Source organism: Sorex fumeus, unplaced genomic scaffold, assembly GCF_029834395.1.
Source record: "Sorex fumeus unplaced genomic scaffold, SorFum_2.1 ptg000054l, whole genome shotgun sequence".
NCBI lineage: Eukaryota > Metazoa > Chordata > Mammalia > Eulipotyphla > Soricidae > Sorex > Sorex fumeus.
The window spans coordinates 670,864-683,477 of NW_026606111.1; positions in this window are offsets into that span (position 1 = coordinate 670,864).

A 12,614-nucleotide genomic window follows, 5' to 3' on the forward strand; every position below is an offset into this window, starting at 1 on the left:
GGCTGTAATAATGCAGCCAGAAGTGAGCGGGGCACGGAGAGGCTTCTAACCCCATGGCCGTGTTAGCAGGTGGGGGGCTCCCGGCCCCTCCCTGCCTCGGGCCCTCCTCAGGACTCTGGCAACGGGCAGACCCTCTTCTCTCTGGGCGTGGGTGAGGGCGTGGTTCAGCCAGGGCCGGCCCTGTGGCTAACATAGGGTGATCAGGTAGATTCCGATTCAGAGGTGACTGCAGGCCATGGGGTAACCAAGTCCCGGGGTCCCCAAAATTTCCACCCGAGGTTCCTGCTATAGCCCTGCACTGCTATCGAGGTGCAGGCTGTTCCTCAGGCCCACAGTTGCTCCAAATTCTGTCCCAGCTGGTGACTGTGTCAGATCCCAGACCAAGCTCGTCCCACCAGCCCAGCTCAGTGAAGGCTCTGTACCCACATGCCACCCTGCTTCCTGCCCCCCCCCCCCCCCCCGCCACGCTGTCCCTGCCTCCTATCCCGTGTCTCCCATGCCTGTCTGCGGAGCCCTGTGGGTGCTCGCCAGACAATGCTCCCACTGGAGAGAGACCACACGGAGACCACAAGACCCACGACAGCAAGGAACTGGGGTGCAAAGCACCCCCCCCCCACACACACACACATTCCCGCCCCTTTTCGTCTTTGGTGCATGTTTTCTTGCTGACTATGGTTTGGGGACTCAGCTCTGACTGTCCTGGGGATGCTGGGGTCCCATTCACACTTCCGGGGACTCGGGGGCGTCCTGGGTACAGAGAGTTAGGGAAGTGTGGCCTTTTTTTTTTAAATTATTTTTAGTTTTTGGCTTTAGAGTCACACCTGGCAATGCTCAGGGGTCATTCCTGGCTCTGCAATCAGAAATTACTCCTGGCAGGGCCCAGGAGACCCTATGGGATGCTGGGGATCAAACCCGGGTCGGCCGCGTGCAAGCTTAGTGCCCTCCCCACAGTGCTCTTACTCCGGCCCCAAGGAGGTGCTACTTTTGGGGTGCTACCTGGTGGTGGCACCCCTTAGGGAAATGCTGAGCCCTGGGTGCCTCTCCTGTAACCCCACGTTCCCCTGGCTCTGACCCGGGGTTCCCCAAAGCCTGCTGCTGGGGCATGGGGGAAGGGAGGGTGTTGGCCGGCTAGCATCACCCTCCGGACTCGCGTCTCCTCACTCGCTAGCTCTCCTGTGTCTGGGCAGAGACTCAGGAGGGGGAGTCTCCAAGCCTCGGGTGACTCGGTGGGTGGACCGTCACCCAGGAAATGCTCAGAATGACTCAGAAGAGAGGGACTCTGACCTGCCTTTGTCCCTCTCCCCCCCGGGATGCAGAGCTCAGAAGCTGGGCCCTGTTCCACGGGGCTGTGAGCGGGAAGAGCCGGCCAGTGACTGCTGACTCAGCGCCCGGCGGTGAGTGACAGGCCAGGAGCTGGACGGGGAGAGGGGGCTCCTGGGGGCTTGGGGCGGCAGGCACCTCGGCTGCTGGGGCTCCGGCCCCCCTGGCAGGCCAACACCAGGGCGGCTGCGTTTCTGCAGGCTGCAGCTGTCGGTCCCCGCCGGGTTTCCCCGGGAAGCCGACACGCCAGAAGAACAGTTGGTTTCAGCCCCACACGCAAACATTGGGAGAGGAGCCTCCTGTCTGGAAAACAACAACACTTGGCGTCTCCGCCACTGCCTGCTTCTGCCGAGGTGGCGCGGCACCTGCCAGGAGCAGGGGGTTCCAGGCGCCGCTGTCGGGGTGGGCGGCGCTGCCGGGGACGTTTGCACATACGTGGGCACGGGGGCACGGGCGGAGGCTTGTCCCTGCCAATGTTCCTGGTCGCTCTGCCCGTCCTTCCATAGCTGTCTGTGGTGGGGAGGGCGCAGAGCCTCGCTAGGAGTCAGGGGGATATCAGGTGGCCGGGGAGGCAGGGTGGTTCAGTGGTTAGGGGTGCAACTTGGACCACGCCGGGACTGGAGTTTGCACCCGGTGCGGCATGGCTCAGGGCTCAGCATCTCACAAGAGCATCTGAACCAACTGGCTGAGTACTTCTGGGTGATCCAGGCCCCCAAGCCTTGCTTGTGAGGCCACCCTTGAGAAAAGCAGCCGTCATGATCCTTCGGAGATGAAGGTGTGGAGAGACTCCTCCTCACTCCACCCCCAGCTCTCTACCCGGGTCCTGCTGGATGGGTGAACACCCTTGGACAGACAGAACACTTTTTTTTTTCTTTTTGGGTCACATCCAATGATGCTCAGAGGTTATTCCTGGCTCTGTGTCCAGGAATTACTCCTGGTGGTGCCCGTATGGGGTGCCGGGGATCGAACCCGGCTCGGCCACGTGCAAGGCAAACGCCCTCCCTACTGTGCTCTCGCTCTGTACTCAGAAGGCTTATTTTCATTTAATTTTTATTTTTTCCTTTTTGAGTCACACCCAGTGATGCACAAGGATTATTCCTGGCTTTGTGCTCAGGAATTACTCCTGGCGGTGCTCAGGAGACCATATGGGATGCTGGGAATCGAACCCAATTCGGCCATGTGCAAGGCAAATGCCCTCCCCACTGTACTATTGCTCCAGCCCCCGGAAGACTTATTTTTAAAACAAAACAAAACAAATCAAAACAAAACTTTTATTTATTTATTTATTTATTTTTGCTTTCTGGGGTCACACCCGGCATTGCACAGGGGTTGTTACTCCTGGCTCTGCACTCAGGAATTACTCCTGGCGGTGCTCAGGGGACCATATGGGATGCTGGGAATCGAACCCGGGTTGGCCGCGTGCAAGGCAAACGCCCTACCTGCTGTGCTATTGCTCCAGCCCCAAAACAAAACTTTTAATGGAATTGCCATGAATTACAAAGTTATAAAGTTATTTACATTTTAGGAGTTTTAAGAGTACAATGTCCCAACACCTCTCCCTCCACCAGTGTCCCCACGTCAGGAGTTTGGACCACACTCAGCTGGGGTCCTTTGTCCTAGGAGCTTCCAGTGGAAACCCCAGATCTGTGCTCTTTAGGATTTTTCACAAAGCAGATTCCAGAATTTTCCAGAAAACGCGAGAATTTTCTGGAAGGCACCGCTCAGCATGCGTATTTCAGAATGCAGAGTCCAGAGATCTTCAGCGGGACCCCAGGATCTGTATTACTCAGAGTTTTCCATAATATACTGATGCAACAAAGGTAGGGTCTGGGCTCTGAGAACCGGTGCAGGAGGAAGTGTGCCCCTAACTGCAGGCCTCAGGGGAGGAAGTGACCCCTCACTGCAGGGTCCCCGTGTCTGGCTGTCTGGGTACTCACACCGGGGTCTGCATTTGACAAAGAAGCAGGAATCAACCCTCCGGTCCCTTCTGGCCCCAGGGCCACATTGCTGCTGGCTTGACCCAGATGTGTAGGGCTGTGTGTCTGCGTCCTGATTCTCCGGTGCAGGGCCCTGGTGACTGGGCTGGCAAGAAGGCAGCACGTCCAGGGGAGAGCTGGCCATTGGGCCAGGCAGAATGCAGGGAAACCCTGTGGAAGCCCTACTGCATGTTCCCATGCCCACCCACCCACCTGTCCACAAAGAGTAGCCGATGGCAAATATAGTGGAGGCCTGGAGGAATAGCGGAAGAGCTTGGAGCTTCTGCCTTGTAAGCGTGAGGTTGTGAGTCCAAATCCCTGGTGTCCCACATGTGCTGTGAGTGATTCTGGCAGCTCTCTCTGCTGTTTCAGCCCTGGGAGTTCTGTTGTCTGTGTCCCTTGGTGGTACAAGTCATTTCCTGACTCTGTGTGTGTGTGTATGTGTGTGTGTGTGTGTGTGAGACAGAGGAGTGCGATGTCCCCAGCGTGCTCTGCAACTAAACAGATGTGCTAGCAACATGGCCTGGAAATATCACCCCGATGAACACATGGTGTGTGTGTGTGCGCGTGTGTACATACACACGCTTACACGCTTACCCCAGTGAGCAGCACAGCCATAACTGGTGTGCCCTGACTAAGTGTGAACCCCTTCAAGCACATGTGCAAACACCACAACTCAGAGTGCATATATATATAATATGTATATATATATTTATATATAGGGGAGGAGATTTGGTCATACCCCACCCAATAGTGCTCAGGGCTTATTCTTGGCTCTGTACTCAGGGATCACTCCTGCCAGGACTCGGGGGTGCCAGGGATCAAATCCAGGCTGGCTGTCTGCAAGACAAGTGCCCAACCTGCTTTCCTACCACTCTGGCCCCAGGGTGCACATTTATTTATTTTTAAAAAATGTTTGTTTGTTTGGTTTACCACACCCGGCAAGGTTCGGGGTTCCTCCTGGCTCTGTACTCAGGAATCACTCCTGGCGGTGCTTGGGCCCCATATGGGATGCTGGGATGGTGGGATCCAACCCGGGTCGGCCGTGTGCATGGCAAACCCCCTCCCCACTGTGCTGTCGCTCTGGCCCCTGGGGTGCTTATTTCAGTCACAGTGTTCACACACAATCATGGAAAGCCAAAGGTCATCACACGTTCTTCATGGTGGTGGCGAGACCCTCCTACACGTGAGGGTGGGGGGGTCAAGCAGACTCAGGCCTTCAAAGCTGGGCGGTCTTCGGGGTCCTCACTGGATTCTTCTGCCGCAGTTGTAAACCGGCTTGTTTTCTTGCTTTCTTTCTCTTCCAGCTCACTGACTACATAGGGAGACAGAATAGATTTTTGCCGATTAACTCTGTGTGTGTGTGCGTGTGTGCGTGCATGTGCGTGTATGTGTTTGTGTGTGTGCGTGTGCGTGCGTGCGTGTTCGTGTATGTGTTTGTGTGCGCGCGTGTGTGCATATGTGTGCATGTGTGTGCATGTATGTGTGTGTGTGAGCTGTGGGCATATGTGTGCGTGTGTGCATGCGTGTGCATGTGTGCACGTGTGTGCATGTGTGCACGTGTGTGCATGTGTGCACGTGTGTGTGCGTGTGTGCATGTGTGTGCGTGTATGTGCATGTGTGTGCGCATGTGCATATGTGTGCGCGTGTGTGCGTGCATGCGTGCTCGCACGTGTGTACGTGTGTGTGTGTGTGTGGTGCGAACCTGGGGCCTCACACAGAGAACTGGGGGCCTCACACACACAAAGCAAGTGCTCTCTACACCTCTGACACAGCCCTGGCCCCAGCATAGTGGCCTTCGCCCCTTTATTGTCACCACAGGTCACTTTGTGGTGGAGTCCTGAGGGGTTTTGCTAACGTATATCATCATGGCATGAAAATAGTAGTAGGTTAATTTCTCCTTTTCCCAGTTTGGGGCCTTTTCATTTCTTTCTCAAGCCAATTCGCAGTTGGCGAAATCTTTCAATTCCATACTAAACTGTAGTGCCGAGTAGACTTCCTGTCAGGAGTTCGAGCTTCAGAGATTATAGCAGCCAGACTTGTGCCCTATCGTGATTTCTGGGGGGTCATTTTAACATTTAAAAGTGTTCATGGGGGGGGGCGGAGAGATAGCACAGCGGGGAGGGCGTTTGCCTTGCATGCGGCCAACCTGGGTTCGATCCCCGGCATCCCATATGGTCCCCCAAGCACCACCAAAAATAATTCCTGAGTGCAAAGCCAGGAGTAACCCCTGAGCATTGCTGGGTGTAACCCCAAAAAGCAAAAAAAAAGTGTTCATTGGGGCGGGAGGGATTGTACAGCAGCAAGGGCGCTGGTCTTGCACGCGGCCTACCTGGTTTCGATCACCGGCATCCCATATGGCCCCCGGGGCACCGCCAGGAGTGATTCCTGAGTGCAGACCCAGAAGGAACCTTGAGCACTGTTGGGTGTAGTCTCCAAACCAAAACTAACTAAATACAACAAAAGCATTCATTGGTGGCGTTAAGGACATTATCATTGCTGTGCAAATACCACCATCCAAGTGCCACCACCCAATCTAGAACGTTCCAGTATCCAAATAGGAATCCCGAACCCGATAGTAACTGCCCGCATCCTCCCCCTCTCAACTCTGCGCCTCCCCCGGCCTCCTTTGGCTTTTGGTCTCCAGGCCACTGGCTGCTCTCAGGATCTCAGAATAGTGGACCTCCCTCCCGCCCCCCGCCCCCCTTCCCCCCGCCACGTCCCTCTTTCCTTTCTCCTCCTGTAACCTTCAGCTTAGTTCTGAACCCAGGGGCTTGTTTTCACTGGGTTCACTTCCTGAGCCAGTTTGCACCCCACACCGGGGAGGAACCTCGCGTGCTGCTCCGCGTCTGTCTTCTTTTGCTTAAGCTGCTTCTCTTCAGGTCCCGTCATTGGTGGTGGAAGGGACGCCTGCCTCTCTCCTGAGAGCTGGGCAGGTTCCAGTGTGACAGAGACCATTTCCTGCCTTTGAGTTTTTGGATTTGGGGCCACACCCGGCGGGGTGCAGGGACTCCTTATCAATTTCGTTTGCTAATGTATTTCGTGCTGGTGCTCAGGCCTGACTCCTGGCTCTGTGCTCAGGGATTCCTCGTGGCGGGCTCAGGGGACCCTGTGGGGGTGCCGGGGGTGGAACGGGGTCTGCTGCATGTGAGGCAAGGGCCCTCCTCGCTGTGCGGTCACTCTGGCCCTCCACTTTGCTTGGACCTGCTATAATCTAATGGAATCTATCAGAATCTACAAGAACCTATAATCAACAGAAGCAAATACTCCTTATAACTCCTGCACCTTGTGGGGGGCCGCTTATTTGGGCCACACTCAGCGGTGCTCAGGGCTGACTCCTGGCTCTGCGCTCAGGGATCCCGCCTGGTAGGGCTTGGGGGGAGCATGGTGGTGCCGGGATGGACCCCAGGTGGGCCGTGTGCCAGGCAGTGGGCTCCCCACCGTGCGTCTCGCCAGGCCCACTCGGTCCTGCTGTGCTCTAGATACTCGCGTCCTCCGCTGCCACTTCACGGCTGTGCCGGCCAGACCCCCGCTGGGTGCTGGGCTCCCATCGCTCCCCAGCCCAGAGCTTTTCCTGAGCTTTACGACCAACAATTTCCCGAGCCACAGAAATGGAAACACACCGGAAGAGACAAACGCGCTGTTAGGCCAGGGGTAGGGGGGTGTTGGCACGCTCTTTGCTTTTTCAACTTTGTTTTATTTTCTTTTGTTTGGTTTCGGGACCACACCTGGCGGTGCTCAGGGCTGACTCCTGGCTCTGTGCTTAGGGATGGCTCCTGGCGGGCTCAGTGAAACTCTGTGGAGTGCCGAGGCTGAAACCCGGTTCAGCTGCGTGCAAGGCAAAGGGCTTCCTCGCCGTGCGGTCACGCTGGCCCTCTGCTTTGCTTAGACCATCTGAGGGTCTTACCAACCCCACCGTCCTGAAACCCTGATGGCTCCCATTTTTCCCATGCAGGACGCAGAGGCTGAGAGGAGTCACTGTATCACTGTATCACTGTCATCCTGTTGTTCATCGATTTCCTCGAGCAGGCACCAGTAACGTCTCCATTCGTCCTAGCCCTGAGATTTTAGCAAGTGCCACATTGGAGGCTCCTTCGGGGTCAGGGGAATGAGACCCATCATTGTTACTGGGTTTTGGCATATTGAATATGGCATGGGGAGCTTGCCAGACTCTGCCGTGCGGGCAGGATACACTCGGTAGCCTGTCGTAAAATCTCCGAGCTCACGGAGCAGAGCAGATGGAAGGACTTGCAGGGGTGAGGTGGGGGAGCTCCTTCCCGATGCTTCTCGGATTCCCCAGATCAGCACGTGTGCTGTGCCCTGCTGGCCGCCGCTCAGCCGCTCCTCCTTGGCAGCACCCCGAGGGCTCCCTTCTCCTCTTTTTGGGCACAGCCGGCTCTGCTCAAACACGTCCCCCAGAGCACTGGGGGCGGCGGGAACGCGCGAGCGGCGGCCTGTACACACATTATTTGAAATCTCAGTTTTCTTTGCATTTCACGCCAACTCTCCAGTCGGCTCCCTAATGCAGCTGTGCGTATGTGAGTGGAAAGATCCTATTTTCAAACCCTGCTCTGGCAAGGGGGACTTTGTTTATTTTGAGTCGAGCACACTTTTGTTGGTGGTGCACCCGGGTGTAACGTTGCCAACAGGGCACCATGGGTGCGTCTCGGTGATCTGGGTGTGTCTGGGGTGTGGGGTCGGAATTATTTAGGCCCTTCCGAAGACAAGGTGACAGGCATGGAGCCACGTCCGATGACCTGTCCTAGGGAACGCGCTGTGCCTCTTTGCTCTGAGAACACAGAGACGGAAGCGGGGTCCTGGAGACACACAGCTGGGCATGCACGTCTGTTGGCTGTGGGCTCTGGCCTCTGGGTAGGGCAGCACAGGCCAGAAGGATGCCTGATGGAGCAGCTCTTGGCTTTGTGGAGGCCCCAAGTCTGTACACAGTCATGCTGGTGATGGGCCGGACCCTGAAGCTCCCGCCCTGGGCAGCACAGAGTGTGACTGTATTTGGCCACTGAGCCCAGAAAGAAGTGAGGACGTGGGGCTGGAGCAATAGCACAGTGGGTAGGGCGTTTGCCTTGCACGTGGCCGACCTGGATTCGATTCCCAGCATCCCATATAGTCCCCTGAGCACCGCCAGGAGTAATTCCTGAGAGCATGAGCCAGGAGTAACCCCTGAGCAGCGCTGGGTGTGATCCAAAAAGAAGAAAAAGCGAGGACGTGACAACGCGTTATTAGGACTAGCGAGGGCCCCCATCCAATGGGGCTGTTGTTCTTAGAAAAAGGGGGAGATTTGGACCCCGAGAATGCATGAATGTAGGGACTGGAGGGACGGTACCGAGAGTAAGGTGCTTATACTGCACGCACACAATCTGAGTTTGATCCCCAGCATCTTGTAAGGTCCCTAAGCACGGCCAGGAGGGATTCCTGAGTGCAGAGTCAGGAGTAAGCCCTGAGCGTTGCCGGGTGTGACCCAAAACCCCAAATCCCAAACCCAAAACCCAAAAGAATGCACAGGCCTGCGTGTCAAGGAGAGAAGATGCAAGGGTAGGGAGAAGGTGGCCATCTGCAAGCGAGGGGCAGAGAGGCCCAGGAGGGCACTGTTGGCGGACACTCTGCTCCGTGGAGGAATGCCCACAGGGTTACCTTAATGTCCATCCACCGCCCCGCCGCCGCCAAAGTGACCGCTGTCCAAGGTCCTCCTGGGGAAGAGATGACAAGAGTTCACCAAGGACCGGGGCCAAAGAAGAGACATAAAAATAAAGGGGGCTGGAGCGATAGCACAACGGGGAGGGCACTAGCCTTGCATGTGGCTGACCCAGGTTTGATCCCCGGCATCCCATAGGGTCTCTGTAGTACCGCCAGGAGTGATTCCTGAGTACAGAGCCAGGAGGAACCTCTGAGCATCACTGGGGGTGGCCCCAAAGCCAAAAAATCAAAGATAAATGAAGGGACCCAAAGATGATGTGTAGGTGGGCTCAGAGGTTTGCCTCCTTGTTAGTTTTGCTTTTATTTCTCAGTCTCTCAGAGATGCTGCTCTGGCCTGCTGTGAGCCGGCCAAGGTTGCTGACGCAGCTTCCGGTTACTCGGGGCCTCTCTGGGCTGTGGGGGCAGGTGTCCAGCTCAGGGGTCTGCGGTTCCCAGGGCCATGCAATTGGCTTTCCTGCATGTCCATCCATTTCTGGAGAGGGGGGTCTTCGGATGGTGCCCCCTCCTGACAGGTCTCGATGGCCAACCTAGAGGCAAACAGCTACCCACTCACGTTCTACTCCTGGGGGCTGGCAAGGGCCAGAGTCCCCCACAACCCCCTACCTCCCTAACTTCGCTCTCCAAACGGGCTCTTGGACTTTTCCAGGCCAGCGAGCAGCGCGTTGCGGGCCCCCATCATTAGCGTGACTTTCACGCCTCCTGACTCCCTCTGGCTCTGGAACTCTCATCGCAAGCCTGAGCACCCACCACCCCCACCCCCGCCATCCGTCTAGGCGCAGAGAGGGCTGAAAGGGCCAACGGGAAGGGGACGCCAACAGGTATTATTAAAGGGCCTCTAGCCACGGGAGGATTGCAAAGAAAAGATCCCCTTCGAGCCCGAGCCGAGCCGTTAGTCGCACACATCCAAGGGAAACAACAGTTTCAATCTTCATTTGCATCGCGCAGGCATTTGATGTGGTCCAGTTACACCGAGCTCTGCCTGAGGAGTCAGGAGTGCCAGCACTTTCTGAGCCTTGATGGAGACAGAGAGAAAACGCAGCCAGGCAAATGATACATCACCCTGCCAAGGCATTTTCCATTTGTAAAAGGACAGAACAATTCTACATGATTTCTGGAGCCACTTTGCAGCAAATATCCCTTGACATTGATTCTAGAACCCCCGGCCAGCCAGCCTACTAGCTCGCGCACATCCCGGCCCACTGTTCCCTGAGGCCTGGAGCCCAGGGAGAAGACCCTTCTGCCTTGGGGACTTGGTGTTCCGAAGGGACACGGGCCAGTGGCCTGAATTTTGAGCACAGGCTTTTGTGGGCTGTGCGGATTATGGCTGGCTCTGCACATGGGGCCAATTATGACAGCAGCCTGGTGGGAAGAAGGTGAGTCGCAGAGTCGCCTGGACACTCAGACACCCCAGGATGAAAGGGAAGAGAGTTCAGAGACGCGGCAGTGAGGTGCGCGGGCCCGGGCGGACAATCCTTTGGGGGTGCAGCCCACTCTGCCTGCTCTAGACTTGTTAGCACAAGTGACTCATGTCTCGGATGATGGTGAGCCCGTGTCTGCAGCCCGGAAGCACAAGATTGCATGCTCCGGGCCGGACAAAGCTTAGCAGATGGAGTATTGGCTCTGCACGCGAGAGGCCCTGGGTTCTATCCCCGGCTATGGTGTGTGTGTGTGTGGGGGGGGGGGGGGAGATGCACTCCCAAGCGCTGATCTCCCCAAGGAAAACAAAAGCACCAACAGAGATGGGGTGATTGGGGGAACATTTCCCGACTGTCCCCCTGGCTCTGGCCTGTGATCCACTTCCTGCTCAGGGAGCTCTTTTGTTCCAGGGCGAAGGGTGGATTTTTATTGTTTCTAATCCTCAGCCCTGGCTGGCCTGAAAAATCTCAGGGTGCTGAATGATTAATTCCAACCTGCCCCAGAAAACGTTCGTCAGCTGGCGAAAGAAAGCCGCCCAACACGAAGGCAAAAGAGCAAATTGCCTCTATCTGTGAGTGATTATGTTTGACAAGAGGAAAAAGCAAGAAATTTTTTTTTTGTCAAAGAACAGAACTGTGTGTTGAGAAATCTTTGCACGAGGCTTTGCTTTACACAGTTTGAATGAAAATGGAAATAATCCCAGCCCCCCGCCCCGCCCCCTCCACCCCCAAGTCAAGAGCAGAGAAACAAAACTTCGCTTTCACACATTTACTACGGTTTTTGAAATCATATTAGGACTTCCGGTCTACTCCGAGAGCAGTACTTTCATTAAGTAGCAAATTCTCTTTCAAGAAACCTATTTTCGAATCGCTCGTTCCCACTAGCATTTTAATTTTGCCTTCACGCACTGTGACGCCTACAGTCTAATTCTCTGGGGCGGGAAGGCAAGGGTGGGGTGTCCTCCCCCCACCCCACCCCGCGCGCATCCCAAAGCAAAGCTGGTTTCTGTTCTGAAGGGGTGCAAAGATCAAGATTGTCAAAATTCTCCTACTGATTTAACATTTCCCCGGTACACTCTGAGTCGGCGCCGTCTGAGCAGAGTTTGAAAGAACATCGCAGGCAGGAAAACTGTTTTGAGTGAGTTTGTGATTCCAATTTTACTGCATCCTCTTTTTCTTCTTCTCTAACGAGGGGGTGGGGGGAAAGGCAAGCTTCTTTTGAAACTTCAGCAGCCCCCCTTTTTTATATTTTAAACAATCCCCTTTCAGATCTCCGCCTGGCTAACTTCCTCGCTGCCTCCGCGTCTCTGCCCAGATGTCAGTTTCTTAATGACTCTCACACACTTTGTTATTTGCAGGAGTGTTTCCCCAGCCGGTCCTCTTGACCCCCTCCCAGGGCACTTTCCCTCCTGCGTCCAGCCTTCTCCAAGACGGCAGGATTTCTCTCTGATGTTTATTTCTTTATTTCCAATTATGCTTGCCCTACCCCACCCCAGCGGGAGATGCGCAGTGAGATCAGGGATCTGTGTCTGCTTCAATGAGGTACTTTAATTGCCCAGAGTGGAGCTTGTCACTATGCAGGCACTCCATAGTGGTCGAACATTGTCAAGAGCAATTGCCGGCCACTGGAAACAAGCAACAAAGTGTCCCTTCAGCGAAGTCCAGTGGCACCTGGTGAATATCTGCGGGTAGGATCTGATTTCCCAGGGATGCGCAGGGGTTACTTCTGGCTCTGCACTCAGGAATTACTCCTGGCGGTGCTTGGGGGACTATATGGGATGCTGGGAATCGAACCTGGGTCGGGGCCGCGTGCAAGGCCAGCGCTCTCCCGGCTGTGCTATGGCTCCCACCCCTGGAGCAAGCACCTTTACCTGCCTGTCACAGGAGGAGGAACAGCGGGAGGCACAGTGTTGGGGACGGTCCATGCAAGAGTCCTACTGCCCGTGGACCAGTGTGGCAGCTTCAGTGGGTGGCCTTGCTCGCCTCTAAATATCTTTCCGTTCTTCAGCTTCTCTTTTGAACGATCTGAGCATCTTCTGAATTTCCTCATCAATTAAAGAGCTCAAGAAAATCCGTGATGCACTCACTTTATATTTGGAGATGCAGGGTATTTGAGAGATCTCTTAGAAAATGACAGTTGACTGAAAGGGTGACCTGCAAGCTCCCCCATCCCCCACCAGGAAACTTTGCC